This window comes from Anas acuta, chromosome 1 (genome assembly GCF_963932015.1).
Source record: "Anas acuta chromosome 1, bAnaAcu1.1, whole genome shotgun sequence".
Classification (NCBI taxonomy): Eukaryota; Metazoa; Chordata; class Aves; order Anseriformes; family Anatidae; genus Anas; species Anas acuta.
Window position 1 is genome coordinate 53870706 of NC_088979.1, and position 25632 is coordinate 53896337.

Below are 25632 nucleotides of genomic sequence, written 5' to 3' on the forward strand. Positions count from 1 at the left end.
GACATAACCAGAATATCTAAGTGTCCCCCAAGTACTTAAAAGCATAAATATTCTATTTCCTATATATAATTCCTATATAATTCCGTAGATGAAACAGTGTGATGAGTTTTTGTAAATTACTGATTTTTTCTGGGCTTCTGTTTTTTTATGGCATGTAGAGCTGTGTTATTTTTTTTTTTGCAGTTTGGCATGCGTCTCATGATTCTTGTTCCTTACAAAATAAGTAAGTAGCAAAATAAAATGATCCCTAGTCTTGTCCAGGAATGGTTCTTACATCCAGTTTGCCCCTGCGCTCATAAGCTTCCTCCTGTTCGGTGACAGTTTAATTATCCTAACGGGCAGTTGTGATTATGGAGTGCGAGGTGGCTTGTCAGGTAGCCAGCATAATCCCACGTGCATTAGAGGGAAATGCAAATATTAAATGTCACTTCAGAAAGTCTGAATTATGCGGCGCACCAAATGGCTTGCCAGGGCAGGGGACATGCCTAAGTGGTGGTTGCATCGTATCCTCTCACTTCTTAGTCTCGTGCCTTCTCTCTGCTTTACAGCAGGGGAAAGCAGAGCCTCTTACCTACAGCAGAGCTGCATGAGCCTGGCATAGAGGCTGCACATAGGGGAAGGAGCCGAGAGGACAGGTATGCAGCAGGGTGCTGTTTGCCAGCCTCCCATGGCACTTCATGCCCTTGGCTTCTGAGGATGCCCAAGGGTCCCAGAGGTCCTGAATCTGCTGGTAAATCCACTGAATTAAGGAGTGGTGCCCTCCTTGGGCACTCCTGCAAATTTTTGAATTCTGGAGGGTGCTGCCTATTCTCTTCTGGCCTCAGTCTTCCTTGAATTTTGCTTTTGCAGCACCGACAGCACCCTTGGCAATGGCAGAAGGCAGTCTGTCAGAGGTCCAGCAGAATGCATTTTCCTGAGCTGTGGAAAGAAGGAGATCTTTAATCTCATTGAAAGCATTCAGCATGAGAGATGACAAAAAAAATATATAAAATAATAAAATAAATAAAAATCCCAAGTCCCAGCAGGACTTCTTGTGCCCAATTTCCAAACAAGACGGTTCTGAAAGCAACAGCAGAGGCAGGCTGAACATTCAGAAGTGGTTTGTGAATCTTATAGGGAGGTGATAATTTCTGTAGTTACTATAATACTACGAAGTGTTTTATGGCAGAAGGTAGATGTTGGTTGATCTGAGAGCCTGTCGGGACGAGTATCATTGACATCTTTTTGGTTGCACAGCAAGACAGCAGGGAACCTCAGAAAATCTATCTCTGACTCCCCAGAACTGCAGAACTCCAGCCAGGATGAGGGAAATCATCTCGCAGCACTGCAGAAGTCTCAGAGCACTGGCTCAGTCTCCTCCGTACTGTTTCTCACAGTCACCAAAGCACGAGGTGGATGTTTTCCCCGTTCTCCTTCTGGCACGGTGCTTGGCAGGCTGCAGGGCCATACTGGACGTGGGTGAACCCCGCGCATGGGTGGATATTTCTGCGCAGTGAGAGGTGGTGTCTTCTGGGGACAGCTCGGCTTGCGTGCCTGTCTCCGGAGGCATTTGTGATCGGCAGGGGTGCTGTGCTGAGTTCCTCCAACAGCAGATGTGAGCGTGTTGCTTTGCTTTTCAGTGACTCGCTTGGGTAAAGATCTTTCGCGTCCAAGTACTTCTGAATCAGCCTGAGCTTCTTTCATCAGCAGCAGTCAGGTTCATTCTCCCTTTTTATTTATTTTTTTCCTTGTCGGTGTCTGCCCAAGGCCAACTTCCACCTCTGTGGCAGAAACCTCAACGATCCCAGAGTGCCTGCGGCAGGCAGGAGGGCAGGAAGACTGTCCCTCACTCATCTATGGGGGTATTTTTCGATGTCCTCACTGCTCATACTTGGGACTAGATTTTCCCAAAAAGCTCACCTTTCACACAGGTTTACAAAAGACTCTGCACTTGCTGCTGAAAATACTTGGCCATTTTCTCTTTGTGCTTCAGGTCTAGAAGCTGGTGGAGCACTGGGTCCTTCAGAGAAGGTCTCGGGGACTACCAGAGCTGGACTCCTGCAGCACCCAGCAGTGTGCAGGGGCACGGAGCTGTGTAGGACAGAAAGCAAAGGGCTTATTTCCAACGAGAAAGGGTGATCTGACCACACGAGAGGGATGCTACATTTTATGTGCAGCCAGATAGCACTTGTACAGCACTGGTCTGTGTAGATGCATGGCCTCAGAGGTTGCTTGAGAAATAGCAAGAGGTGGAGGCTGAGGGTAGCCACAAACCTCCTCCCTGCTCAGAAGCATTGTCCTCAAGGAGCACAAAAGCTGTCAAGGTGGTGACCACGCAAACTTCTTCACACTGTGAGGCATTAATTTTATCGTATATAAGGCTGGGATTCTGTTTTAGCAATACAGCCAGATTTTTCCTGTCTGCTTACAGATTAAATGTGCACACAAAAAGGGCTTGAACTGAACCAAACTTTTCAGAGTTAGAATTGCAGAGGGAGTAGGACAGCTGGTCTGTTTTCCCCCTGTCTGTGGTGAACAAAAATCATGGGGCAAAGAAGGGAAATAGCTAATGCCAGCTCTGCTGTCTCAGCCAGCAGCCTGCAAAGCAGACTGTTAGCTAAGCTCCTAAGCTTTTCTTCTGGCATTATATAAAAACGTACCGGTATGGCTGAGAATCGCTAACATCCAGTTGTGTGGCCTCAGCATACCTGCAATGAAAGGGAACAGAATAAAAGGAGATAAATCACTTATCTTTGTGATTTTATCAGGAAAAAGTGCAAGCAGGTGTTCATGCTGACATATTCTGGTCTATGACCTTTAGTTTAAAGGATTTATTTTGCATTATTCCTTGCTTTACAGCTTTAAAGACATAGTAATGAGGTACTCTCTGTGCATCCTCCTACTCAGAGAAGCTATATTGAGAAGTACAGCTGCAGCCAGCGGGGTGTTAATCACCACTTACCGCCAGTCAGGACTAACACAGGCAATTGGAGAGTGTGGTAATTTTCTATAGCACGTCTGCTCTCACCATCCTGTCTCCCATTAATAGGGTACCGTTGGAAATGCTGGAGCATTAGCTATTTTACCGTGGAGAATAGATTTATGTAAACAAACATTATTCTGGGGTGAAATTAGCCAAGGTATTAAATTGATAAACATGACGGCGAGCAGCGCCAATGACAAGGGTGCCGGAGAAATACGGCAGTCTGCTGTGAAACACGGGATGCCTCCCCCAGCCTGCGCCGGTGGAGTTGGTGAGTTGTGGGCTGTTAATGTTAACACGATACTTCCCTGCTCTCCATCAAGTTGAGCAGGGATTTACTGTCTTCCTGCTTCTTGTTTCTGGCCTTGACAGCGGGGAGTTTCGGTGTCTGAGTGTCGTTCCGAACAACTATCATTAGAACGGTGATTATTCAAGATAATAATTAAATCCTTGTACCAGGATCCCATCACAGTGTCGTCTCCTGCAAATTATGTCATCCTTTGGCTCTTCACCGTTTGCTCCCCGGTTCAGTTTAAAAAAGTGTTTTATTTTAAAAAGCTTCCATTAGGGACAACATTACAAGCACAAAGGACTGTATTAATTTTGGAGCTCTATTACCTTTTCCAGTATTACTCAAAATTTAGATTGTCTTGAATACCAGGGGACCAGCATGATGGATCCAAGTGACTAATCACACTAGGATAAGAGGTTATTACATCCCGAAGAATTATGTGTCTCATAAAATATTATTAAAACTTAATGTGTTTGATTTTTCTCTTAGAATTATTCAAACAATTTTAGAATCACTGGGTAGCTGACAGTTTGCAAGAGGGTAATCAGAAAATATTCCGAGGAAAATACAAAAGCGTAGCTTTTGGATTGTTTCATTACGTGTTATTTTACATTTGTTATGACTTTTAAACTTAATTATCTCAAAGGGTGGATAGTGGTGCTCTCACTGATTTGCCAGACATCACAATATTAAAGCATAATGACTCATGGTGGAATATATGCATCTAGATATTTTCAGTGTTATTGCTTGCCTCTTAAAATATTTAAGTCCAGAGCATGGATTGACACAGGCTGACTTTGTTTTAATAGCTCTTTAATAGGAAGAAAAATCCCCATTTTAAAAAGAAGCAAGAAAAGGAGCTTCCAGCCTCTCATGATGGTACTCTGGCTTTTTCTAGCTTCCTCTCGTCTTCAGGAGCTAGATGGCTACATATATCAAAAACACCTCCCGTATCCAATTCAATGAACATTTGTTTCTCAAGAAAAAGTGAAGTCTAAGGGAAATTTGACAAGTGATTTTTCCTTTCTGATGATTTTATTATTTGCATGTGTACTGGGTGTTCCAGTTTTCAGAGACTGCTCTTAATCTTTTTATGATGAAGTCTTTTGATTTGCAAATTGGAAATGGGAGAAAAATAACCAATCAACCTGAAGCAGTTAGCAGGCTCCTTCTCTACAGTTTTGTCGTTAATGGGCAGAGAGAAATAGGTTAGGCAAGTTAAATTTTCTTCTGTGTTTCAAACTTGACGTGTAGATTTATCAGATGTGATAGGACACAGCAAGCAGTATGAACACAAAGAGCTGGGCTGCTTGACTTCACGCCAGTCTATGAATGGTGCAAAGAAAATATGCTGCCTATGAATATTCAGTATTTATTCATCTACTGTCTCTTCTTTAGTCAGAAAATTCTGAAGTTGGAGCAGCTTTTTGGGTCCATAGCTAGTTGATGGTTCGATTCTGGAAGGACCAGCTGATGGATCAGGAGTGTCCAGAGACATGGGGGAATCTGATGCAGTTTTTCTCTCTCCCTCGGGCTGCTTGTGTGACTTTGAGATTACTTAATCTCCCTCTCTAAAGGCAAGGACGATAAAATATCCCTACTTGGATGTGATGACACATCCGTTCCTTGGGCTTTAAGCACTGTGATGGCTGGATGCATACAGATACCCAGATAGGTCAAGCATGGGGATCGATTTTAGCAGTGTACAGTGCACCACTAGCAACTGCTGGTGAGTCTGTAGGTGTTGCTTCCTCCTACAGAACATTTCCTCCATTTGCTCCTGCTTTAATCCCTTTCCCTTTCACCAGAGCTAGCGTCCATGCTGTGACTGAAGTAATTAATGTCAATCATTCGGTGGACAGAAAGGATGGCATACGTAAGACCTAAGGGGAATTTCAGTTGCACAGACCTCCAGCAGCAGCAGATTTCTCTCTGCTAGCTGAGTGTTGGTGCTTGGGAATAGGCAGGTAAAAACGGGTCCAGAGGACAGATAAAAGACTACTCTTACTGCAGGCGAAGGATATGACAGTTTAAAGCAATAGCTTTCTGGTTTGTGTAACAACCCTGCCATATTTGAGATGCTTATGGGAAAGGTACTGCTTTGGCTTGCCTCTCAGCCAGCAAGTTCTTGGCTCCTTTATTCTTGCAGTTTACAACTCGATGTGGAACTGAATCTGGAAAAATGAAGAAAGATATTTTTAGTGAGAGCGATGAATGCCACTGAACGAGGATGGGATTTCCTCTGGCAGAGTAACATCCAAGCCAGAAGAGAGCTGACCCACCTCCTCTAAGCAAGCCCCAATGTTCAGGTTTGTCCAGGGTCCATTCCTGATGCAGAAGGCTCGCTCTTGCACTTTCCAGCATCACAAACCCTTTTTGTCAGTTGTGTGAGAAAGAGAAGCTGCTCCAGACTGTATTTGGGTGTTTGCAGCATTTAAAGTCTGTCTGATCACTCCTGCACCAGCTTAACCGCGCTCCACAGCCCGCTTTGAACTAAGTGTGGATACAGTTGGCTATGGGTCGGGCTGACTGTTTGCAGGAGAACTCATAACTGGTGGTAGCGTGCAGCTTATGGTAGGGGAGGGCTGCACGCCGCTGAGATAAATTACGGTACCAGCAGGCAGGAGCTGATGCCAGCGATTAAACCCATCGCCTTTTTTCACCACTTTTCAGATAAAAATAAGACCGATTTTTGCATGTGGAAATCTGACGAGGAATAATAAAAGGAAATACAGAAATAAATCCACTTTTTCATGTTCCGTTCCACTCCTTCTACTCCCTTAAGATATTTCTGAGGCACTGTATGCTCTGTTGAGCAGCACTGTTGTTTGGCAGGTGTCACCAGGTGGCACTGCTTTCAAAATGTCATTGTGCACTAGGAAACACAGAGATTGGCATCTCTTTCCTGCTGACATTTTAATACACCTTTCTGATGAGGGCATCGCTATGCGAGAGGCCAGAGAGTTTGCTATCTGCCAATATCTTTGATTGAAGTTGCTCCCTAGGAGCAGGGCATTGGGGTTCGGCTGAGTGTCTTGAAAGAAGGGATCGCCTGCATGTTATTTATGACAATCTCTGCTGCAGGATGAGTTTCTAAATGTAAATTACTCGACTTGCCTTTAGAGTATATCCACTCTGATTTCTCCTCCACTGAGGAGCCAGTCTGCAGGACGCTGACATCTGTTAGCATTCAGAAAAGAAGCAACACATGTTCCTAGAAGTTAAAAATGGAAGAGACATATTGCATTTTCTAACATTGTTTTTCTCTCTGCCTGTGCTTGTTTGTTCCCTGTGCTCTAAGTCTGGCTATGCTTAGTACAACTCCAAGCGACTTAACTTAGTGCAGTTGTCATAATTCCTCAAATAAAACAGTGCCTTCACCATCCAGGTATCTGTTCTTCTGTTTAATTTACATTTTTTTTTTTTATTATTGCATTTCTTTCCTTACAGTGTAGCCATTTTCTTTTCCCTAATCAATTTCTTTAAATTACATAAAGTCCCCATCCTACAGCTGCTGGCATTAAGGGATGTGGCTCTTCACCTCTTCTCAGCACTGGTGGGACCACGTCTGGTGACAGCACACCTGGAATGCTGTGTCTGGTTCAGGGCTTGCCAGTATAAGATGTAGGCATATCGGAGCAAGTCCTGTGAAGGGCCACGAAGATGATGAAAAGGCAGAAGCAGTGGACATGTGAGGAGAAGCTAAGTAGGATGGGACTGTTTGGCCTGGAGCAGAGAAGGCTCGGGGGGGACCTTATGGATACGTATAAATACCTGCTGAGGGGAGGGTAAAGAGGACAGAGCCAGGCTCTGCTCAGTGGAGCCCAGCATTAGGAAAAGAGGCTGTGTGCACAAACTGAAATACAGGAAATACCAATTAAACATAAGGAAAAAAAATAAATTTTACTGCGAAGGTGACCAAACCGTGGAACAGATTGCCCATGAGGGTTTGGAGTCTCAGTTTCTGGAGGTACTCAAAAGCCAAATGGAAATGGCCCTGAGAAAACTGCTCTAGCTGATTGTCACAGTCTTCAGGGCTCAAGAAGCAGGAGTTAATACAGCCCAGCTACATAGATTTGCTCCTGTCTTGTCATCAGTTTGCTGCCATTTCCTCCAGACTGAGAGTATTTTTTCTTACCCCAAGATATTCAGGATGATATGCTGTAAGCCAGCAGAGCTACACCATACAGTGGGATATTTCCAACTGTGAAGTGACAGATTTCCTTTTATTTCCAAAGTGTATATGTTAAAAGCATTCCCCATATTATTCTCTAATTCCAATTAGAGACATCTTTCCATCCCATAAAATACATGTTTCAGAGTATGTTTTCCTTCACATGTTCTCATTTTTTTTTTCTAAGATTCTTTTTATTAAATTCTCAAAGCATCTTTACATTGTTTTCAGGTCATATAGTTTCTTGGCACCTTCTAAGTTATTATCATCTTCACAATTAATTAGTGCACTTGGTGTCTTTCCACTAGAAGTGTTTAATTGTAGTATATTACACTAGATAACATTGCCTCCAACAGCATCGATCAAAGTAGCATCCATTATAAATTTCTCCTTGCAGCATTTCCAAACTCGGCATTAATTTCTGCTTGTTTGTTTTCCCCATCATTTAATTACCAGGCCTATGTGATTGGAATCACTGGAAGTTCATGCTGAACAATTCCAGAAGTCAGCCTTCTTGGACTGGAATCCAGATACAGGTTTAAAAGCCTAATTTTCACCTCCTGTTTCTAAAACCTCGGTGTGTGAGTTGACAATTGATGAGCAAAGTTGCTATCGCTTGTCAAGCTCTAAGCTCAGGCAACCAGTCACTGCATTCCGTAGTGAAAACCCTCAGAGTTTGTTGTTTCTTATCAGAAACAGAAGGGACTAAGTAGCCCCACACCTACCATGCATATTCCAAACTGCATCGTAATTTCATTTGCCATGTGACAGCAATGAACAGGTCTTGGCAAAAGCTAGACACACGCACAAAAAAAAAAATAAAATATATATATATATATATAAATGGATTGGACCATCATTTGTTTTAAATGATATGGCAATAAACCAATAACTCAATGGATCACTGAGCAGCTACACTTACAAAGCTGGAGAACTCAGCGCAACAGTGAAACAGGACAAGCAGCATTCAATTTTTTTAATACCACCTTATAAAAGAAGTGATGCAATGATAGTGGTTTTCCAATAATGTAAGGCAAGTCACCTGGGGAAAATGACTTTGCTGGTTATTAAAGACTATTACTGATTGCTGTGTTGCTCACCAATAGCTAATAAGAAAGGATTGCCTACCAAGCGCAGGTAGTTGAGTGCTCAGTGTGATGACCTGCCAGTCATTGAGTTGGATTTAATCTAACCTCAACTGATATCAAGAATGTGGTGATGGTGGTGGTGGCAGGGGTTTTCAAGCAAAATTGATTATGGATTATAACTACTCCCCTTGCAACTTGGATGGTGACTCCACCACCTCTCTGGGCAACTCGTCCCAGTGCCTGACTGCTCTTTCTGAGAAGAAATGTCTCCCAATTTCCAACCTGAACCTTCCCTGGTGCAACTTGAGGCCATTTCCTCCAGTCCTATCACCTGTGAGAAGAGGCCCCAGCTCCCCACACCTTCCTTTCAGGTAGCTGCAGAGAGCAATGAGGTCTCCCCTGAGCCTCCTCTTCCCCAGACTAAACAACCCCAGTTCCCTCATCCACTCCTCACAGGCCTTGTGCTCCAGGCCCTTCACCAGCTTCATAGCCCTTCTCTGGACATGCTCCAGGGCCTCAGTGTCCTTCTTGTACTGAGGGGCCTAAAGCTGGAGTACTGGAGGTGCGGCCTCACCAAAGCAAAGTACAGGGGAATGATCACCTCCCTGGTGACACAAGCCAGGATGCTGTTGGCCTTCTTGGCCACCTGGGCACACTGCTGGCTCATGTTCAGGTGGGCATTGACCAACACCCCCAGATCCTTTTCCTCTGCAAAGCTTTCAAACCACTCTGCCCCAATCCTGTAGTGTTGCATGGGGTTGTTGTGGAGTCTATAGAGCAGGACAATGGTTAGTAAGAAGGGATCTCAAAAAAAAATCAGTGTTTTGGTTTACGGAAGGTTTAAGAAAAAAAGAGACATTTAAGAGTTTGGAAGTGTCCTACATCAAAGGAAATACAAGAAAGCAAAGATTTTATGGATTTACAAGCTCCAAAGGGTATCTAAAGCTTTGATTGTCTGAAAAAAAATTACTAGTCATTGAAAAAGAGGAAATCAAGCATCAGATATAATTTGTTTATAATCATTTATATTTTATCCCACAGAGTGTCATATGATTGTATTTTGGTTATATTTCCATATTTTAAAGATAGAAAACATCCATTTTATCTGAAAAGTTAAACTTGAGAGCCTCTCTCTTTTGAGCACGCTGGTTCGTCCTCTCCTGTTTTACTCTAGCGCAGTGTTGCTATTTGTTGAGTCAGGGACATGAAACCCCAGCAGATTTACCTGGCCTTTCAACCCTTATGAGCATTCAGACAGGAGTCGGGCTCCCGAATCCTTCGATTCTCTGTCCCTGTCAGATGCGGTGTCTCCTTCTCACAGAGTCTTGTGGTCAGAAGCAGTCAGGTTTCAAACACAAATGAATGCAAAACACCTCCAGAACTGAAGCAATATTGCAATAATTATTTGCTTTGCCATATTTACATCATTTATTTGTGCTTTAACTGAATAAATCCCTGTCAGAGAAAATAAAACTGTAATTACTTTAATTCAGAGCATGTACAGTCCACCTATTATCCAGCTAATTTACTGTGCTCACAACACTCTGCATAATGAATTAGATGATAACTTTTTTAAATTTACAGAAATAATTGAAGTCTTGGTTCAGCAAGGCACTTAAAACCTTGAAGTCTTTATTCGGCAAAGTAGAGAGGCCCATCTTTAACTTTGCATAAGTTGGTGATAGTGACAGATAGCCAACTGGTCCCTCAGATTATCTCCTCAAACTGTTATTTTTGTCTTCGGGCAACTCTGCTTGCACTGCTTGCAAAGTTGTGCTCATCATTGTAAGTATAAAGTGGTAGACTGATTTTAAGATCAACTTTTCTGTGTAGCCTAGATATATTTCTTTTTAAAGGCTCTTAATGTTACTTGTTGCTGGACTGATAATGTAGTGGCTTGTGTCTTCTGGTTAGAAAAAAAATAGTTTTCTGTATGTATTAAATACTTTTGCATTAGGTATATGTTTGTTTGTTTGTTTGTCTCTATCAACTATTTGGAGACAGTCCTTGCACTGAAGAATATATTTTTTGATGAGAAATACATGGACAAAAATAAGCCGTGCCATATGAAGAACTTTCTTTTAATTGTCCATTACCCATGTCTTAGTTATTCCTAGTGACTGCCACTTAAGTGATGAGTCTGAAAACACATTACTGTCTTATTAACATCAATCAGTGCCTTATTTAGATTCGTACTGTGTGGAAGATGCAATGAAAAATGAGACAGCCATTTCCAAACAAAACATGAGAGAGACAACAGATCATTTAGTAGCAATGGTGGTTTTGTACCGGTAACCATTTTATCTTCCTGATGGCCTGATTTCCAGCAGCATCGGTATTAATGAGAAATTGGCATTCTGAGGCCTCAGGTCCTAAAGAGTGAGTACCAGTCCTAAAGAGTGAGTACCAAGCCACAGTATGCCTTGCTTTGGGAGGTGTGCAGCACACAATACCTGCAGGTGTAAGTGTGTGCCACACAAAACAGTAGGCACAGCTGCTTCTGCAACAGCTGCTGGTGGTGTGTAGGAAAGGAGAGATGTTTCTTTATTTTCTTCCACTGCCTGAGGGGTTCAAGCTTGCCTCTCCTGTTGCCCACAAGACTGTTGTAGCTTTGTGGCTCCTGCCTCTTTGAGGAAGAAATACGTCCACTGGCCTTGGTGTTTCATTTTGGCCCTGCTGTTGGTCCATGCTGTTTCATTTTGGTCCCCAAAGGCATCAAGATTCAATGGGCAAAAGTATGAGAGTATGACTACTCCATAGGCAGTGAATTCTGCTCCAAAAGACCAGGGAGAAGATATAAATAACGATAATAAATGATGGCCTGGCTACCTCCATGAAACATCTGCATTAGAACCCTCACTGAAGGAGGAAGAGCATCACACAGCACTTCTTCCTCTCGCATTGCTTTTCCCAATTTGCCAAAAGTTTATCCTTAGGCCTTTTGTTGTTATTACAGGTTTTTAATAGGAGTTGTAGGAACCAGTACGCAAAAAAAAAAAAAAAAAAGACCAAAAAAAAACCAACACAACAAAACACAACAAACCAACAACAATGACAAAAAGCCACACGCACCACGTACAATATATTGCAAGGATGGTAATGATAGTAATGGTCATAAAGAAATGTGAAATTCTGTAGTCTGAGCAGAGTCTATGTGACACGCCGTAAATAAAACATTGAACTACGTGCATTAAGATGATGATAAAAAGAAATATTGAACAGCCATCTCACTTGCTGAGCACTGCCTGTTCTGTGCCCTGAACAAAGCAGGGGTCCTGTGGAAAAATAATAATTTTTATTGCAACTAAATATGGTATTGTAATGGCAAAATAAAGCTACACAAATAATGTTATTTCTGTCATTTTCTAACTCTGAGGACAATATTTCGGCTTGTAATAGAGGCTTTTATGCATTTATTTTCTCACAGAAGTACCACAGTATTGCTATTAGATATGTTGCACTCCTTTAAATTTTATGTGTGATATTCAACATTTACGAAATTTAATATTTCAGTTGTGTCATTTACTTAGTTGTAGTGCACTAGAACAAGGAAATGTATGCTACATGGAAAGAATTGCGTAGCTGGGGGTAGGACAGGCATACAGAAGTGTGCGGGGCAGTGAGGCCGAGCAGATTGTCCTGGTGTGGGTGGATATTTGTAAATCCAGAGTAACTCTTGCACAGTGGTAGCAGGTTAGAGTTCAAGGCTGTAGTTTGACAATAAGATTGAACTGGATTTAGATCTCTTTGTACTTGCTCAAAAGTGGTGTAAGCAACCGATGCAAAGTACTGCTCCAGCATTAAATCACTTTGCCAATTCAGGATGTTCAGGAGAAGTTGTTTAGTTATTTTTGTGCCAGAAGACTTTATGCTGGAATAAGTACTTTTGCTCTGCATAGCCCTTGTGCCCTACCTAATATCATCTCTCCTCTCACTTCTGGCACACGTAAAAGCATAAAAACAGTGGAGGCACCGTATCATGTGCTCTGGCCAGTCTGACAGAAGTGCAGTCATATGCCCACATTTGCTATGGGTTGTGTTTGCATTGCCAGGCCACCTATCCACACACAGACCTGGTATTTAATGGAAGGGGTGAGCCATTTTTCAGCCTACCTGGAGATCTCAGCTGCCCTTTCTGCATTGTGGCCTGAATGGGATGCTCCTCTCCTGCGTGCTGGACATCCACGCTCAGTTCCTGCATCCAGTCTGTTTCTGTGGTTCATTTCTCTCCAAGCTGACATGCTGTTTGATGTTGCCTCCTACCAAACAGCGGTAATAATATATTTTCTGATAGTCTTTTTGTAAATGAATGGAAAGTGTTCATTTTTACAAGTGGTAGAGAACTGCAATTTGTGACGCCCGCGTTTCAAGATCTAGTTTTAAGAAAACAAATTTCTTATTGTAGGTGAGAGAACATTTTCTATGGCAAGAGTGACATCCAAAGTCGTCTTTATACTTATGAGTAAAACTGTAGAGATCCTTTGTCTTATTTATTTATTTATTTATTTATTTTTGTTTTGCTTTTCTTTGAATTAACTCATCAGCATGTGAGATATTTCTCTCATCACTGTTAATAAAAAAAGGTATTGTTATGTGGGTGGCTTGATAGAAGAATATCTTGCACAGGGATGGCCAAGCTGAATCAGACCAAGGGTCCCTCTAGCCTAATATGTTGTCTCCAACACGGCAAGCACATAAATATACTCCCTAGTCTGAAAGTTCAAGGCTTGAGAATTTATTGCTTAGTGAAGATGTCTATTTAATAGCTCTTGGTGAGTTTGTCGTCCGTGAACTAGTCAAGTAGCTCCTCACAGTCCTTTTTAATATGACGTTTTCCATTTTTTTAAATTTTTTTTTACATAACACAATTCTTCTTAGGCCTTTTTAGAAAGCCAAAGCCACATTTAGGCTACGTTTAACAGAACAAAGTCAACAATTGCAAAGTTTCAGTAATGTAACTGTTATAGGACATCTAGGGTTTGAAGTTACACTGAGTTTTTGTTGTTGTTGTTATTGTTGTTTTGTGGCTTTTTGTTTGTTTGTTTGTTTTCCAAAATCATTTCTGGCTCTCAGATTTGTTAAGAAAACCTGAAATTACAGTAATACACCTGATGCACAATGAACTGGACTGAGCCATTGGAGAGTGAATCTGTATGTCTGGGATGCAAAAATGGGGTGGCTCCATTTCAGCCCAGTTTCGGTGAGCCCAAATTTGAAAATCCCAAGTGGAGCAAAGCATCCCATCCCAGAGCTTGTAGAGGGAGAGGCACAAATGAGGGCAACTCTGTGAAACTGGCAGGTGGGGAAGTAGCCATGTGCCTAAACCAACACACTTCTCGCTCCAGTGTTGTACATCTCCAATGCGTAGCTATAAGGCCAGACTGAGTAGGCTTAGCATAGTGAGCAGCAGTCATAGCTGCTATTGAGCAATGTCTTTTGCTCAAGGTTGCAGATTCTGACTGGATTTTAATGTTTTTCCACACTTTTGAGTGCTCTCTTCTTTTCTCTAGAACAACTTTCCTTGGAAATTCTGCAAGTATATTTCAGTATAGTGTTGTATTTTTTTTTATGGTTCCTAAGAAAGCCATTTGCCTGGAGATGGGGGCTTTTCCAATCAGCATTCATTACCTCCACGCTGTTTAGAAGTCACTGTGGTGCAGTTTTTGTGCTGGGGTGGATGTGTCTCCTGTGTGCGTGCCATCAGCCTGGCTTTGGGAGCCAGCTGCACCGTCCCTGCTCAAGTGACACCACCCCACTCTGGTTTTCTCTGATGCCAGCTCTCTGTGTTACATATGTTTGTAGATCAGTGGTATGTTCAGTTTGCTCGCAGTTTTACAATAAATGCAGGTATGTTTTAGTAAGAGCATTACTTTGAAGAGTGAAAAAATCAAGAAAACTCAGCCTGTGTACTCTTCCCTTCTTCCCTCATTGCCTGCTCCGTTACTGTTTGCACGGCATCTGTCATAAACATTTCTTCTCATTCTTTTGTGAATAAAGGGGCAAAAAGGAAAAGCAATCAACGCTGTGATTGTCTTTATGAAACCTGTGCCTTCTCTTCCCACCAGCATCTGCTCTTCCCACAAGGTAGGCTGCAGGCTACCATTAGTCTATAGATTGGCAGTCTGCTAGTCCACAGGCTTTGGTCTCATGTGGGACAGGGGGATGTGGATTTTTGGCCTCTGAGTGAAATGTCTCAGGGCTTTTGGGGGAAATATTTCTGGTGGCCATTGCCCCGAGCCCTCCTCACCTTTGGGACTGCTGTTGGATGTTCAGATGAAGAAGAAGGAGCACTGCCATGCCTGCTTACCTCGGTCACTGGAGTTGCCCGGCTGTAGTGTCAGGCTTTTTCCATTAATGCTCAGGGAATACTAATGTGGCCCTTCAGCTCGTCCCCTGCTACACCTTTGAGGGTTCCTGCTGCTCGTCCAAGGATGATTTCTTGATGAGAAAGCCCTGCCTGTGTTAATCATTGTTCCTAGCAGTGAAAGTGCTGTTACTGGAAACAACATGGAAAAATGTCGGAATGTCTGAAGTGAGTTATTTTTAGAGCCGTGGTTTGCATGAGTATGCTTAATGCTGGCAAATTTATTAAGGCCATGCAGCAAATTAAAGTGTCATGAATAAAGGTCTATGTGCATGTAAACATCCTTTTCAGCTAGGTAGAGCCATAGTAGAGCTTGAACATATAGCAGCTGCTGTCTCGAGATGGAGAAAAGAGATGCAGATGCTAAACAGCATTCAGTAGGAACACTGTGATGTATAGTTTTGCCATATATGAAAAATAATATAATTATTAGCAAAAATTTTGCTATAAGAAAAGCCCCATTGGAAAGGAACATCTGCAAAACAAGCAAACAAAGAAAAAAGAAAAAGAGGCAAACAAACCTGTTTTTTGATTTTCTTTTTCTTTTTTTTTCTTTTTTTTTTTTTTTTTGGCTATTTTCACAGGACAGTTAGGGCAGGTAGGATGTCTTCAGTGCAATGAAATTTCTTTTTGATATGCACAGATATTAATTTATGTAAAATCATTTAATATTCAGTGTATGTATTCAGTAAGATTGACCCTTTCTGTGTAATACAATCCATTAATTTAAAGATACAGATATTGAAATCATGAAAACTGCAGGGAAATATTCATGATATTATTATTAAACTGAATTTTGGTTTCCTGTTTGCATCACTGCTGGATTATATTGACAGTAATATTTTGATATAAAGAAGAAAGCAGTTTATGGAGTCTATAAAGGAAACCTAATGAATGTTTCATATTCAAATGTTTGTGTTACTTAGGATCCGTGTCAGCAACTCTGCTCCTTGTTAATGTGTAATTATCTTTCATAATTCTGTTATCATCCTGTTTTCGTCAGAGCAAGATAGGTTTGTGACCTGAAAAGTACTCTGACTCTTCAAAGGGAAGGGAAGAAATCCTAAACTTGCAAAGACAAAGAACCTTACCATTAGGTATTTGTAGCTCTTAGGCTTCGTTTCATTTTTATTTTTTTTTCCTGCAGCCTGAATTCATGTTCCGCATCTGCACAGATGTTCATTAATTTCAGTGAAAGCTACATTTGAAAATAAAGTCCTGCACAGTATTCCCCTGGCCTCTAGTTCAGAAAGATGCTAGATCACGTTGAGTCTCAATGTCAAATATCTCTGTAGGGAAAGACTAGGAAGGCTTGATCCATTTGCATATGTGAGGAGGTACAGCAACAGTCTGCTGCACTAATGTGAGAGGAGGATGTTATTTTACAATAATAAAATTGCAAAGATTATAACCCACAGTTCAAGAAAGAAGAAATTCCTCCTTGTTTTTACAAACAGAAGAGAAGAAGAGCGGGAACATCAGCTCAGAGACTGTGGCTGGGTTTTAATAAGGGCTGGATTGCTTCATGGCCCCAAACAACATTTATATATAAATGAGTTGAGATAATAAGGCTAATCAAATGTCATGCTTCAAGTAGTCAGTTCAAGGCCTGAAGGGATTTGGAAGTGCTTTCCCTCCACTGTACAGATGTGCTCCATTGATTAGGATTTGCCCATTCCAGAGGAGGGCTGCTGAGCTAAAGATATCCCTGATGGCTTGCTGCAGACAGTTATTCATATGGCGTCCCATCAGCACCTTGGGTGTTTAATTTTACCTGGGTGCATAAAGCGTTGCAGCAGACTGAGTTCTGTCGCCAACATTTGTTAAATGTGACCATATCATATGGCAGTATTGCTGAATGATCATGAAAACTTTGCTTAAAGTTTGCAGATCAATGTGCAGAGATTTACTCCAACGAGTTAGCAGATTGGTGGGTTAGTGCTGTATCAGCAAGGCTGAATTCACATAATTGCCTACTTGCTGGTTTCCCTGAAAGGTAAAGTATCCCTTATAAAAATTGGAGGTTACACGCCTAGGCTTCTTTATTTCATCTTAGTCCTTTTTTTTTTCTTTCCTTTCTCAGCACAGAACAACCACAACTGATATAGTACAATGCTCAGCCTGGCATGGGCTTCAGAAGCTTCGTTTGTTAAGATTTGAGGTCAGAAGAAAGAGATGGTCCAATTTCTGTCGGGTATGGATGGTAAATAATAATAACCTCATGGAGCCACAATTGAGTTAGGAAGATGAGGCTATACAGAACTGTCTCCGCAAAGCATTGAGAATATTAAGGCAAATAACAAGTTAGCCCAAACGAGATTTGTTTTCCATATCTGTTGGGAGTTGAGAGGACCGTGTAAATATGTTTAATGCCATTTGTACCTTAACTGTTGTGCCTAGGGGATGCATTCACACAGAGCTGGAATCATGAATAGTGCTTACCCTGCAAATTGCAATAAAGTACAGCCAGCGGGCATCTTAGAGGCTGCCTCCCCATGGCAATTTGACCTGACTGTGCATGTGTGTGTGTGCATGTGTGTGCACACGTGTGAGTGTGTGTGGAGGGTGTATGAGGTCCCATTTTGGCTGGTTATTGCAGCTAAGTATTGGAAAAGCTTTATCAAAGTATCTGCTTTATGCAAAGTATCTGACAGGTTTATAGTGGAATTGTACATTAAAAAAAAAAAAAAAAAGATTCTCTTTCAAATTACTTTTTTTTTTTTTTTGCTGCATTAAATTCTACAACTAACTAAATTCTAGTTGGCAAAAACTTTGTTCTAAGATACCGTGGTATCTTTAGACAAATGGTTTATAACATACACTTTCCAACAGCAGGTAGCGTTTGCCGAGATTTGGGGAAGATAAGAGGGCCCCCTTGTGGAAATTTATATATATATCTATAGCAGTCTAAACTGATGCAGAAAGAAAAGTCAGGAGGTCAATGGAAGGGGAAGAAGCAATTTTGCTTACAGCTTTGAGTTGTGTTGTTCACAGGAAGCATTTCTGGGTTTAATTAGATGTTATTAAGTATTTTAGTTTAAACACAAAGTACAATGTAAAATGGGAAGTCGGTACTCTGTCTTATAATTATCAAATTTGAATACCTCATTGTCTGCTTACCTAATGTCTTACAAGAAAAAAAAAAAAAAAAAGAAAAAGAAAACCCCCAAACCATACCATTAGATCATAAGAGCAGGAATGTCAGGAGAAGCAAATTTAACATTTCATCTTACAACTGCATGATTTCCTTAGTTTTTGTGAATTGTTTCATTGAATTAATAGGAAAGACTACTCTAATGATGTTTTCTTTAGTAGAATCACCTGAAATTCTTTAATATCCATATTGTCTTTTTGCCTGCATGATAGGTAAACACATATAGGTCATTTTGTTTACATCATTTGTGATGGCAAAACCTAGATGTTTTAAAAACTCATCATGTAGGGCAAGAAAATGGTTATGATGTCTGGATTTTGTGATGATCATTTATAATTTAAGGTCATTATGCTTGATGTCAGAATTAATAAAGACTTGAGGCAAAGCTTAGAGAGAATAAATTGATGTACTTTCAAAGGGATTTCAATTACTGGGCCTTTTTATTGTTAATTACTTTATTAATTGAGCAGAATTACTGTACTGATTCAAAATGTGTTGCAGTGAAAAATCCCACAGAACCTTCACTTGAGCATCCCAGATTTGGATGAGAGCGTCTGCAACCAAACTATTAGTTGGAAATTAGAAAGGGAGCCTGGATGCATGCCACTTGTGGCACAAACTTGGTTTCTGATGAAGCCAGCTATAAATGAACATGGGTGATGTCTGTGCTGCTTGTCTCACCCAGACAGAGAATAAACTAGAACAGCAACAGCTCATAAAAAAAATGAGGAAGAGGATGAAAGTAAACATCGTAGTTAATTTTAACATAAATACTTCTGCTCTGCTACAGGCTCAACAGAATCTGGCTGAACAAATAGAAATCTTGGAAGATGTAAGGGTCTGGCTACATTTTATTGTTTGTCTGTTTCCCCAGTTTTGTTGTCCATTTGTACCCATGTATTCTGGAAGGCAGACAAGGCTATTGGTACTTTGGAAATACCCCTGTTTTTAGGGGCTCTGTCAGATTGAATTTTGCTAATCGGATGTATCCTTGCAGGCAGATAGGCCTCGTGTGATAACAGACCTCTCATAATTCTGTAAGAAGGTGTGCGTGTTGTGTTTTTTTCTTTACAACCATTACAGAAGACCTTATGTTAAGTCACCAAATGGGCAGGAATTCTGTGTCCCCAGCTCTTTGCTTCAGAGCTGGAGCTGAGGGTGGCCGGAGCCCCATCGCCATTAGCACAGGCAGTGCCCTGTGCTGGGCAGACTGCTCCCAAAACAGGGATGTTCTCCAGCCTTGCTGGCAGCTGCTGAGGGGCTGGGACCTGGCCATGAGGAAGGTTTTGTGTCTTGTTCTGTGTACATAAGGGATATTTTGCTGTGCTAAACCATTACCGATGATTATAGGTATCATACTTGACGGGTCCCCTCCCAGTATAGTTTGTGTAACCCTTGGAAGCCAGGTTGACAGAACAAGCTCCAGCTGTGGATCCCTCTTGCTGGACTGTCTCCAGATTTGCTCTTCTCTTGTCCCTTGCCTGTCATCACCTCTCATTTCTCTTTCCAGTCCTTGTTTTCTGCTGCCATTTGAGGCCTGTGGGTCATCCCCATTGCTCGTCTCTCCTGTACTTGTAACATCTCTCTGAGAGAGGCAGGATCAGTGCTTTTTCCCCAAGCCGGGGCTAGAGACAGCTCTAGGAGGAGGCAGGGAAGAAAGTAGTGCAAACACATCCTTATTTCTCTTTCCTTTCTGTGTGGTGGCATAGTGAAGGCAGAGATAGGAGAAATCATGTTCTTGAGTAAAGGTGTCACACGTGCCCCAGATTTTCATGGTCCTTATGAGACCCGGCAATGATCTGTGCACAACGGGGGTGAGATAGAATGAGGGCGGCATGAGGAATGGATTTCTCCCTTTCCCTTCCTGGCCACAGAGGATTTATTGTTCTCTCTGGCACAAAGGTACGTGTGGTCTTGCATACAGTATCTCCAAAGAATCTTATGGACGCTATTTGTATTTATTGCGTTTGAATGGCATGTGCTCACATGCTGTTTCTTACAAGGTACAGGATTTTTATTATGCACGTGCTTGATAGAATAACCAGATTCTTATTATTTGATTTCAGTGTTGCATTTTATGTTTATATTTATTTCAGCGAAGCTCTTGCTACTTCACTCTTTTCGGCAATTTAAAGAACACTTGGTACAATTGAGCTCGATACAATTTAGGCGAGGAACAAAAATCTCTAGAGGGAACGTCATTAGATTTGTGTTTCATCAAGAAATGATTTACAATTTGTATCAAGGCTGTTTGATGGAAAGTGGCAGATTTGTTTTTCTGTCAAATCGCCTAAGCTGTGCATTTCTATTCCAGTCTGCTTCACTCCCAAACAAATTGTCATTTCCCCATCTTAACCTTTCTTTGTGTTCTTACGTGCAGCAAAGCTGGAGCCACCGTTCTCAGCCTTTGGGCTGAGACACATAAATACCTAGCCTCTTACTCTGGTAGGAGATGGCAAATTTACCCTGGGTAAAGCATTTGATAGAGCAGCATCTGTGTAGTTGTTACACAAGGCAGAAAACATGGGGCTGAGTATAAGAGTTTTCTGATGGAGAAGAAGCTGGTAGATGGAAGGTAACAAAACAAGATGTGCTGAAATAGGAACTTTCTGGTTATTTTTTTTTTTTCTAAATTAAAGTTATTAATGAATTTCCTCAGGGCTGGTCTTAGCTCTGATCCTATTTCATGTTTTCATTAATGGTGTTGGCACAAAAAGCTTAAGTATGTTAATGGAATTTGCTTAATGACCTTGAGGATTTCAGTAAGAGGTGGAATGAAGTTTGGTAGCACAAAGTACAAGATCACACGCTGCAGTCCTGCTGAAATGGATTTCCTCCATAAACTGAGTGCTTACCAGCTGAAAAGGAAGGAGGAATGAAAGGATTTCTATATATTAGCCAGTAACACAGAGAGGATGAGTTTCCAGAATTATGCCCCACCTCTGCTCCACACACACCCCCTCCCCAAAAAAAACAAAAACAAAAATAAACCACTTCACACTGTGAAGGTGGTCAGATAATAAATGCATTGCCAGTAGAGATAAGGAAGTATTTGTTATACAAAGCGGCTGTGAAGCCTCGTGAAATTTTGCCCAGTTCTAGCTGTGTAGTGAAATGTGAAGTTGTGCAAGGTCAATTACAAGGAAGGACTGCTTCTGTGGGCAAAAAAAACAGAACTGATTTCAGGTGTTTCCAGCATAACTTACTTTTGTGAGCCTCATATCAAAAGCTCTCAAGGAAAGTTGAATTGTTGGAAAAATTGGGATGCATCTTTGAGTGAAACAGTCTGACTAAAGGGTTTTGGGGGACTGCAGCTGGCTTACTTCTGGCTTTTCTTACCAGAAAAGACAACAACAACTCATTCAACTTTGTATAATGAAGGCTTTAAAGACCTTCTCTCCTCCTCTGATGTTCAACTATAAATTATCTTGATATATTTGCAGTGCTAACTCAAGAAAACTGGATGTAACTGGGCCAGAAACAAGTTCAGTTGGGGAATGAAAATCATGTTCCTAACCATGAGAAGCAATCCAACCAGAGAAATGCAGTGAAAATAATTCAAAATGGGATAAGGTGTTTTATGAAATGGATAACAGAGTGGTCGTATCTGTACTAGTAGGGAAAGAGACTGATTTCCCTGGGAGCCTCCTGTAGCTAAATAAAATGGCAGCCCATGCTTTTCCATGTGCTTGAGCATTCTTAGCTCTTTATACCCTGAATTTTCTTCACTAACTTAGCCTAACGTTATGCTCTGTGTTCGAAAATCTGTGCCTAATCCTAAATGCAGCACACAAGAAAGTCATGCATTAGTTCAGAAAACTCACACATTCATATGCCATCTATGTGCATTTTCTAAAATCCTGGGATTAAAATCGTGGGTAGCTAGATCATTTCATTAGTCTAGGAGCTGTTCAGGACCCAGACTTGATACATGTGAAGAGAGTTCATTTCTTTAAAGACACGTAGTTTCTGCACTGTCCTCTCCAATTTCAAGAGACGCTATTGAATGAAGTGTCATTGAAATAAATATTCATGAAGTTTCTCAATAATTCAGGCTGTGCTGATTCAGAGTGTTATACCCCTGCTTAAAACCATATGCAAAAACAGTCTTGTAAAAGGCAAAGCACATTCCCTGTACTCCGTCTTTGGTAGCTAAGAAGGAACAAGGTAGGACAGGTACAATGCTGTTGGCGGGCTGATTCTGTTTTGATGTGTCTTCTGACAGGGCTGTGCACTTGGTGACAGAAGACTGCACAGTCACACAGAGCCACAGAATCACTGGCGTGGGAAGAAACCTTGGGAGGTCTCTAACCCAACTCCCTTCTTAGAGAAAGGTCAACACTCAATGTAGACAAGGTTGCCTGGGGCTCTGTCCAGTTGGGTCTTCAGAACCTCCAAGGATGGAAGTTGCACAACTTCTTCAGCAAAGCTTTCCCAAAACTTAATTATCCTCCTAGTGGAAATTATTTTCCATGTATCCTCCTCTTTTTCAATTTTTGACCATTGTCTCTTATTATCCTCTCATGCATGTCAGTGAAGAACCTTGTTCCACCTTCTTAGTAACCTCCTCCTAGGTACTGGAAGGCTGCTGTTGGTACCCACCTTCGTGTCTTAGGCATGTGTTTAAAATACTTAATTAAAGTCTACATCTTCACAAATAGATATTCTCTCATGTCAAAGAAAAAAAAAAAGTCTTAACACTCCAAGTTTCTTTTGTGCAGAGCAGAACCCAAGATCCATTTTTGCTAATGATATTGAAGGGATTATGGTAATGTGATATGTAGACAACATGATTACTACTTCTATAGTTATTCACTGCTTACAAAATCTGTTGCATATCAAAGATGCATGTAGAAAATCACAGTTTCTAACTTCAAAAGCCTACAGTCTTTGAAAAGAAAGTTGTCAGTTCACATAGTCCCAGGCCACTTGTCTTCATATGTAACATGTTTAAGAAGAATAACCTCTATAAATGTGTTTGTTACCATTGGTTATTGTACAGATGTATTGCTGGATTTTTAAAGTCTTTATATATATATATGCATATACATACATATATATTAAAAATATATATATATGTATATATATATATATTTAAAAAAAAGCTAATTTCAAATTCTCATTTGCTAGCATAGCTTTGCAGCATTATTGGATTTGCCCTAGCTTCACTTTTAGGAAAATTAGGTTCCAAAGGTGGAAAAATTCCTGATGTTGTACATGCAGCATTTGTGTTGCCACAGGTTCACTCGCTTTCTTCTGCCCTTCTGGACTACCCTAAATCACTGCTGTTAAAAGTTGTTTGATGTCAGAGAGTGAGTGATCTCTAAAGACATTCGTTGTCATCTGACATTCTTTAATCAGCTGTGGGATACTAATCTTCACATCAGCAGCCATGCAAAAAATAAAAAACCAAAAAAATCAAAGGGCTTTAAAGCTTTCCTGATTTTTTTTTTTTTTGTTCTGATAGCACAGTTATGGAATATAATTTGGTATTTCAGAGGATATTAAAAAAAAAAAAGTGTCTGCAATTTCTTAACAGAAAAAAATCAGGACTTTTATGAGTGCTAAAGCAACAGGTTAACATAATAAAAACTGAAACTGGTAAGAAGTGGTACCCCTCATAACATGCAATGAAATGTGAGATGTCAGATTTTGTAAGTGCTTCCCAGTGCCCAAACACCAAATTTCTCTTGACTGTTAACAGACTGTCATCCCAAGTAACTTCTTTTGCAATTGCCTTTGCTTTCCAGAACCAGAAATATGATACCAGTTGTCTGACTCGAAGCCCTCTCCCTATCTTATCTGTCTCCCTATGGCAGACTGTTTTTCTAACTGCTGTTTTGGAGATGTGTGTGAAATAATACAATACTTACCTAAAACTTGTGTTTATCTGGGGAAAGCTCCAGCTCTTAAAACATGCTTACAAAGAGATAACGTGACTGGTGTATATACATACATATATACATATTCATATATATATATATGATAGGTACAAAAAGTAACATCATGTAGGTACTCTGTAGTTACTTCTCACTCTCTTCAGCATATTTTATTACAGGTTAGTTTTCAAGGTTGGCCTGAAGTTCCCACTCTGTGAATACATCTGTGCAGGCAGGCAGACTTTGACTGCAGGTGTGGGATTCGCCTTACAGATTGAGACTTCTGTGTAGGTGTCTACTTTTAGGCATCTCCAAATCAGTGGGTATCTAAGATCCCACAGTAGTCAATGTGCACAGTGCGTTGCTTAGGGAGTCTGTACATACAGCCAGGATGGCTTTTGCTGGGCATTTCAGAACTTGCCATGGGAGCACACCCACTTCCAGGACTAAAGCTGCTAACTTCTCATAACAGCTCAGGTCATAAACTTGAACAGGGCTTTTATTTTCCCGGCTACCAGGAAAAACCACAACGTGGATGTCTTTATGATGTACCTGGGCTTTTCAGTCATTTTGGTTCTTCTTTCTTCTGGCTGTTAGCATCTCACCAAATATTCTGCAGTGACCGCCTTTTTCTCCACCTCAGATATTCCTCCATCCCTGCACCAGCTGCTGTGAGCATGCTCTTCTCCTTTGTGAAACTCATCACTCTTTATACACAAGGCCCTGCCTCAGTATTAAAATGAAGAGGGGGCAGCTCGCTTTTCCCCCACTCTGAGCCTCCACAAGTGCAGTGTGAGCTCTCCTTGTGCTGGCTGCTCCACACGAGAACAAGAGTGCCAGGGAAGATGTCATTCATCCTCTTCCCCAGGAGGCCCTACCGGATGTTTTTGTTCTCAATGCGTGGTGATCCTTCACATGTTTAGTAAATCTGCCTCAGCCGGGATGTCTGTTCCGTGGTGATAGAAGAGGCAAAATGCCCTGGTTTGGGATCACCCCTACTAATATGCTCCTCTGAAATGAATTTCTAAATCCAGGCAATACTATTGAAGGATTAATGTAAGATTAGAGTATTTATACTAAAATACCTTATAATGTGAAAGAAATACGTGTTCTTGGGTTATAACTAGAAGCTCAGTTTATCTGTTCTATTAATTAAAGGTTTGGGTTGTGGGTTTTGTTTTTTTCTTTTTCTCCCCTAATGCTAATGAAGAGACCGGATTTCATACCGGTGGGACTAGAGCCTTCTGAATTTCCAGGTGGTTTCTAATTCCAGTTTAAATAGTATTATTTCAGATATCGATCTTCTTGAGCTAATAGGAACTACCCTGGAGCTCAGTTTGTGGCTGTGGTCTCTCAGGGATTCTCTCTGCAGGCACCTTCTGTGAGCTGCACGCACTATCTTGACTAGGCTGTTGCAAGGATTACTACATCTGACCACCATGCTGCTTAGCATCCCATCCAAAAAATCAACCACCCTGAAGTGGCCATTTTGCCACTTGCACTTACTGTGATTTTTCATTCCTTGACCACAGCAGCTTATGCTGGATTGCCATATGAATTTTTACACACACAGATGTGGGCACATGGACACACGCATCCATGCTTATATATATGTACGTGTACATATATATATATATAATTTGCATGGTTTTTAATTAATTTGGAAGGTTTTGTGTAAAATATCTTCTCGCTGACATGCTAGCATATTCTGCTTGGTAG

General features: G+C 41.2%; 1 protein-coding gene across 1 annotated transcript in view; it reads left to right on the forward strand.

The window, feature by feature from the left end:
* The window catches only part of HS6ST3 (heparan sulfate 6-O-sulfotransferase 3), a 297234-nt gene that overhangs the window by 262201 nt on the left and 9401 nt on the right, over window positions 1–25632 (forward strand). The gene's annotated exons all lie outside the window — the stretch shown is intronic.